The 7,200-nt window shown below is 39.4% G+C and overlaps 1 pseudogene; it reads right to left on the reverse strand.

Annotated features, from left to right (window-relative positions):
- Window positions 1–5,831: 5,831 nt before the first annotated feature.
- Window positions 5,832–6,351, reverse strand: LOC118893878 (annotated as a pseudogene).
- Window positions 6,352–7,200: the final 849 nt, after the last annotated feature.

The following is a 7,200-nucleotide window of genomic DNA, read 5'->3' on the forward strand; positions in this document are numbered from 1 at the left end:
CAAAAGTAAAAGTTAATACATGTTATAACTATAAGGTATATGAGCCAATAATCTGTCCTGAGTTCCAAAGCCTATACTCAAAGAGTCACATTGGAGCTACAAAGAGGAGGGGATTACAGCACAAAACATCTTACAGAGACCTTGGAAAAATTGTGATAATCATTCAAAATGTGCTCAACCACAGGAAACTGAGTCTTCCAATATTTCCAGATTTGATAGAAATTTTTCATAATGGGGATGAAATAGAATTTAGGTTTTTCAGTAATTAGAAAGATTTTTTCCTCTTATATTAAGATATTTCTTCTCAGTTGAATTCTTTTTCACTTTTTAATCCTCAGTTTTCTCAGCTGTAAAATGGGGATGTTGTAATTAGAGTATCTCTTATATCCTTTCCAGTTCCAGCAATCGATGACTCACAAATTTGAAATTTAGCTTCTAGTGGGGGATCAGGTCAGAAAGTACAAGTGTGCTCAAATAACAGCAGAAAAGATGACTAAGCTATGTGGGAGGCTTCACATACAGTGCAACATAAAAAAGAAAGGGAGGGACTTCCCTGGTGGTCCAGTGGTTAAGACTTCATGCTTCCAATGCAGGAGGCATGGGTTTGATTCCTGGTTGGGGAACTAAGATCCCACATGCTGCTTAGCATGACCAAAAATTTTTTTTAATTTTAAAAATTAAAAGAAAAAGAAAGGGAGTATGTTCTTATCATGGCCATAAGATTCACCATCAATGTTACTACCCTAACTTTTCTTCATTTTATTCTGCACAAGATTTCTTTTCTTATAAATACCTATGCTCAATCAAAAGATGCTCAACATCATTAATCATAAAAGAAATGCAAACCACAATGAGATATTGAAGCCGAATCTAGCCTCTGTACCCTGAGACTGAATTAAATCTTGGAGACAGAGTTTTGGGTGAAGTAGAAAAGAATAGCTTTATTGCTTTGCCAGGCAAAGGGGGACACAACAGGCTAATGCCCACAAAACTGTGTGTCCCTACCTGGAGGGGGAAGTGAGGAGTTTTATAGTAATGACTCAAAGAGGGCATGATCAGCTCATGGACATTATTCTGATTGGTTAGTGGTGAGGTAAGTGGGAGTCAGCATCATCAGCCTTCTGGTTCCAACTGGTCTGGGGTCTACTCCCGGCTTGTGGGCAACATACAGTTAACTTCTCCCACCTGGTGGGGGGTTTCAGTATCTGCAAAACAGCTCAAAGACATTGTAATGTATATCCCTTGAGGGGGAAACAGGACCCTGCCCCAAGGCTGCACTATTGTTTCTTTTGACTGTTTCTCCCTTATCTCATATCCCCTCCCTTCCCTAATTAGCATCGGTTTGAACCTGCCCTCAGGGAAGATCATGGAGGCTGCATGAAGCTTATTTCCTATAATCAAGAAATGGGGGACAGGGGACTTCCCTGTAGGCACAGTGGATAAGTCTCTGCGCTCCCAATGCAAGGGGCCCAGGTTTGATCCCTGGTCAGGGAACTAGATCCCACATGCATGCCTCAACTAACGCATGCCACAAGTAAGGAGCGTGCCTGCCGCAACTAAGACCCAGTGCAACCAAATAAATAAATAACTATTTTTTAAAAACAAAAGAAAAGAAATGGGGGACACAGAAGGACTTTTGTGCCCAGGAGCCCCACAGGGTCCTGCTTGCTATCAATATCACCTCATGTCCATTAAGATAGCCCCTGTCAAAAAATAGAAGATAACAAGTGTTGGTGAAGATGCAGAGAAGTTGGAACCCTTGTGCATCCTCCTGCTAATGGGAATGTAAAATGGTGCAGCCATTATGGAAAACAGTATAGAGATTCCTCAAAAAATTAAAAATGAAATTAGCATATGATCCAGCAATCCCACTTCTGGTTATATATCCAAAAGAATTCAAAGCAGGATCTTGAAGAGATATTTGCACACTCATGTTCACTACAACATTATTTACAATAGCTAAGAAATGGAAGCAACCCAAAAGTCCATTGACAAATGAATGGCTAAAGAAATGTGATATATATACATGGAATATTATTCAGCCTTTAAAAAGAAGGATATCCTACCTTTTGCAGCAAGACAGATGGGCCTGGAGGACATTATGTTAAGTGAAATAAGCCAGACACAGAAGGACAAATACTGAATGATCCCACTTTTATGAGGAATCTAATAGTCAAACTCACAGAATAGGATAGTAGATAGAATAGTGGTTACCTGGGCCTGGGCAGACAGGGAAATGGGGAGGTATTGGTCAGAGTGTACAGATTTCCAGTTAAAGCAGAAGAATAAATTCTGGAGATTTACTGTACAACATAAGGTGTATATGTAGTTGACAGTACTGTACTGTATACTTGAAAATTTGCTAGGTCAGTAGATCTTATGTTCAGTGCTCTTACCACAAAAGAAAAATTATATTAAAAATAAACAAATAAAAATTTAAAAATATAAAGGGGGTAGGAGGAAACTTTTGGAGGCGAGATGTTGGATGGCCTTGAATGTAGTAGAGGTTTCATGAGTGTATACTTATTTCCTAACAACTCATCAAGTTATTGTTTCCTTTTTTAGATATGCACAGGTTTTTATGGCAATCATACCTCAATAAAATGGCTTAAAAAAATGAAAGAAAAAAGAGTAGTTGTCAAGGGCTGAGGGGAGGAAGGAATTCATTTTTAATTAATGTAGAGTTTCATATACTTAATACTAATGAACTGTACACTTAAAAATGATTACAATGATAAATTTAATGTTATGTACTTTTTACCAAAAACACAAACCAACATCTATGTTCTGGTATTAGAAAATATTCATTAATGAAGCATGCCACCTCAAAAAACCAAACGCATATTGTAGAAATGGCAGGAACATGTAAGCACTTGTCTCACTGGATGGTAAACTCCTCAGCCTCCAACTAAGTGAACAGAGGTTGCCTGATTCACAGACCAAGACAAACTCTTCCTCAATAGCAAACCCAATGCCTCTCACTGCTCCCAACAGGGCACAGCACCAGGTGATGCTGTTCATTCCCTAGATGGTCACTGGGGCATTGATTTTAGTCCCTTTTCAGTATCCACCTAACAACAAAGCAAAATAAAGCTAATATTAGCCTCTATTTTTCTGTTCTGGGAGAAATGGCCTCTGGATTTAGCCCCCTGAGCAAAGCTGCAAATCCACCTGTCCCGTGCCCAGGTTTTCTCTTCTGTGGAGTGTGGTCTAGGGAAGTCTTTCAAGTTTTGTTAAGCCTGCAGACAGATAAGAAAGTCGGGGACTGTGCATGTTAGCTTTATTAAGAGCAAGGGTGGCGGTGTGGGGTGGTGTGGAGAATGTCCCAGTCAAAGGGCACCCAAGTGAATTGTCAAGGGGAAGATTAGCCAAACGGTATTTTTAGTAATTGCCTTTGCAGTTCATATCTCAAGAACCTTCAAGGGAAATCTATCTGCTCTACTTAGCCCTGAGGTCATAGTAAGTGCTGTATTTTATTTTCAAACTCACTCTCTCTTTCTCCCTTTCTCTCTTCCCTTCCCTCTTTTTTTCTTTCTCTCAAATCTAGGTTTTCCCAAGGTTCAGTTTATTCTGTAAATGAAACAAGAGCTCTTTTACAAAGTACTTTCAAGTTACTCAGATTGCAGTGTTCTAGTTCAGAAGTTACAATTTCAGGTAGAGATGTGCCTCATTTGTGTGAAAGTTTGGTCCTTAAAAGTTACTGTGTACACCCCCATCAGTGTGCCCTTCCATGAATGCTTCTGCTAATTTGTTTCATGAAATATTGTCTTTGCTGACATACATGCCCCCTCTCTAAGTTTTCCTAAAAATCTCCAAAAAATAGCCAACCTGCTAACCCTTTGGCTAGCACACTGAATATGAGGTTTTTGTGAGGATAAGGAGGATAATTTAATTCATAGAGGTGGTGGTGGGTATGAAGTCTCTTTAGCTAAGATGGAACTACATCTCCCAGAATTCCCTTCCCTGCATGGTTCTGGGTTAGGGCTGCACCCACAGGAAATGTGCAGGAGACGTGAAGGTGGAAGTGACGTGTTTCAGGGCAGGTGCAGCTACAGTCCACTCACACTCACCAATCTCATGGCCCACTTTGGCTTTGGGCAGCCCCAGGCTCACAACTCTGTCCACTTCCCACTGGAGCTCCTCCTTAACTCTTTGAATCCTGGGCCAAGTTCATAAGCAGCGTTAGAGTGTAGTGTGCCAGCAGGTCACCCACATCGTTGAGGTTGGAGGTTTGGAGACATTGAGAGACTGCTGTGGGTTCCAGTTTGTCTTTGTGATTCTAGTTTGTCCTTTCTTGCCCCTGCTTCACATTCATCTTCCCCTCTGGACTGCTGGTCTCAGTGACCACAGGCCCAGCACAGACACAGGGCAGCAGACTCACATACACTGCTCAACCAGCTCCCACAATTGCATGAGGTCTTGTCCCTGCAATAAATCCTTTATATCACTTACATGGTCCTACCTTTCTGCTTGAATTCTAACTAGTTACTGGAGGAAATAAGTCAGCAAACAACATGTAGAAGCTGAAATTCTTTTTTTTTTTTTTAATATAATGCAAGCTCTTGCACAGCAATCCAAATTTATTGAACTACTGATGCTAAGTTACACAAAATTGCACCACTTTAATTAAGAATTTTAGTTTACATTTGGCCACCTCAAAGTAGTTGTAACATTAGGTTGGTCAGTTTAAATACTGTGGCTACCTATTGGATAGACACACAACAATCTGTACACCCAAATGTTAATGCATACAAAGCAACAGGCATTGTTAAATAAAATAGCAATAGTTACTGCAACTTAGGCCTTGTGACCAATTACACATGATTAAAATTACTTCCCACATTCACATCCACAGTACTCGTTCACCATTTAACATCGAACCAAAACATTACACATGTGAAAAAATCACTAACAGGCAAAAATACTAAATCTGTATATTTGGTATTGCAAATACACTTATGCATGAGCAAGCAGGGGAGTCACAGTGAGAATCTACAGCTGCAGAAGCCTGAACATGATTTACAAAGTTGTTAAATCATTAAAAAATTGTTTGAATATATATACTTCTTGTTGTAGACCCCCCACTGTACACACAACTATAAACATTGTTCCCTATGTAAACAAAAGAAGAAACATATAATAAAAGATTTGAAAAGTCTGGACATTTCCTTCCCAACAGATATTAAAGGCAACGTCTTTAATCTACGACATTATACTGAAAGGACTATCATATTTTAAAGACAAGATCACTATCTCCACAGTTTTTTTTAATTAAAAAAACTGTATAGCTGTGTTAATCAAAGTGATTACAATACAATGTAAGCGAGTACAATACAATGATAATGACCTTGAATTTCTTTAAAAAAAAATTACAATAAGCTACAAGTATCAAAGAAGCAAAGTTATCTGGAGTAGTCTATATAGGAGCTCTTTGGGCTTTCTTTTATTATGGTAAAATAGTGGTGCTTTTAGGATTTACATTATTGTACTCTCCAATACAAAGTATAGGGTGTGTTCACCATTTTCATACATATACAACATTGGTGGATGAAAAATATCTCTTAGCAGTAATACTGGATTGTAGCCTCTGGTTTTACCAGCTGCATACTCTAGGACTATTATATAAGTAAAAATCTCTCTTGTGATACTGGAAAGTGATTAGAATGTGCAAACTGATGTAGTAGCTTTCATCTGCCTCTTAAAGTGTACCGCCACAGAAAGTCCATTTAACATGTTGGTAGGTTTAACAAAGTTGGAATGCTGGCACCGTTGAAGTGAGCAACAGTTCTTCAGACCTGGCTCAGAGCTGCAATGCATTTATCGATAGTATGTTAAAGCAGCTGACATGATGACTTTTTGCGGGCCTTCCCAGGCACTGGAGTTTTTCTGTAAATTTGCTGCACTAGGTCACAAAAGATCTCATTAACATTTATTTTTTATTTTGCAAAGGATTCTAAGACTGCACATTGTCTTGCTAGATTTTGACCTTGTTTCTTTCCTACAACTCTTTCATCTAGAATCATTGGAACAACATCAGTGTGTTTAACTCGAAGAATCTGTTCTCTCAGACCTTGTAAATCATTAAATGTGGACTGTGCTGTTGCAATAAACTAATGTAAAGCTTTGTCCGTTTTTCATGTACAAATCCCTCATTGCTGTAAATTGTTGCATTCCCGCAGTATTCCAGATTTCAAGCATACACTGTTGTGCATCTACTTCTGCTTGCTTTCTATAAAAATCTTCTATCATAGGATCATATTTTTCAACAAAAATTTCTTGAACAAATTGTACAGTCAGAGCAGATTTTCCAACTCCTCCCGAGACAAGAACGACTAGCTTATACTCATGCATGGTGCAAACTTGTAAAAACTAGTACCTCTTGTGCTGTCACCGGGTCCCCGCAGCCAACGTCGCCTCCCACTCCCTCCGGCTTGCTGCTCCCAGAGCCACGTGGTCCTGCCGCTACCGCTGCCGCTGCCGATCTGGCTGGTTTACCGAAGCTGAAATTCTTTGATCTGATCAAATTCTGCTTTGTAAAGCCCTTCGCCTCAATGGAGGGTAGTGGCATCCAGACTCAATTTCTCATTTTCTCTGGAGCCTCCCTGCAAGGCAGCGACCGGAAGAATGACTTCTGACTTCCTTGGGGCCTCTGTCCACAATCTCACCCTATTGCTCTCTCTCTATTCTGCTACCTTAGTCCCCTGGTACTCACCACTGTCCAGCCATGCTGGTTCATGTTTCTTTAGAGTCCCTTTATATCTGAAATAAGACCAGTGTATAACAAATCATAATTTCTTACTGCAAATATATAGTTTAAAATTTTTTTCTCATTAAGCTTTATTTAGCAGTAACTCTGAAAACTTCAGAGGTAAGAATCTCTCCTCTATGGTATAAGGGGAAGAACATGGAGCTAGAAGTCAATCCCAGCTCTGCTCAATCAGTCTGGCCTTTGAACAAAGCCCTGAATCTCTTTAGATCTTCCAACCTTCATCTGCAGACAGAAAGAACCGGAATTGATGACCGCTCAAGACCTCTCTAACTTCAAACATTCTATTCAGAATAAACTTCTAAACAATGTTCTAAATACACTAAGAGAAATTTCATCTTTAAAGGAGCTGGAAGTAAATATTTCCAGAAGCAAATACTTAGCTGTTTGTACATTTTCAAAGATATGTCAGACATAGCTGTGTTAAAGCTTTT

The sequence above is a fragment of the Balaenoptera musculus genome, chromosome 4 (assembly GCF_009873245.2).
Source record: "Balaenoptera musculus isolate JJ_BM4_2016_0621 chromosome 4, mBalMus1.pri.v3, whole genome shotgun sequence".
NCBI classification, from domain to species: Eukaryota; Metazoa; Chordata; class Mammalia; order Artiodactyla; family Balaenopteridae; genus Balaenoptera; species Balaenoptera musculus.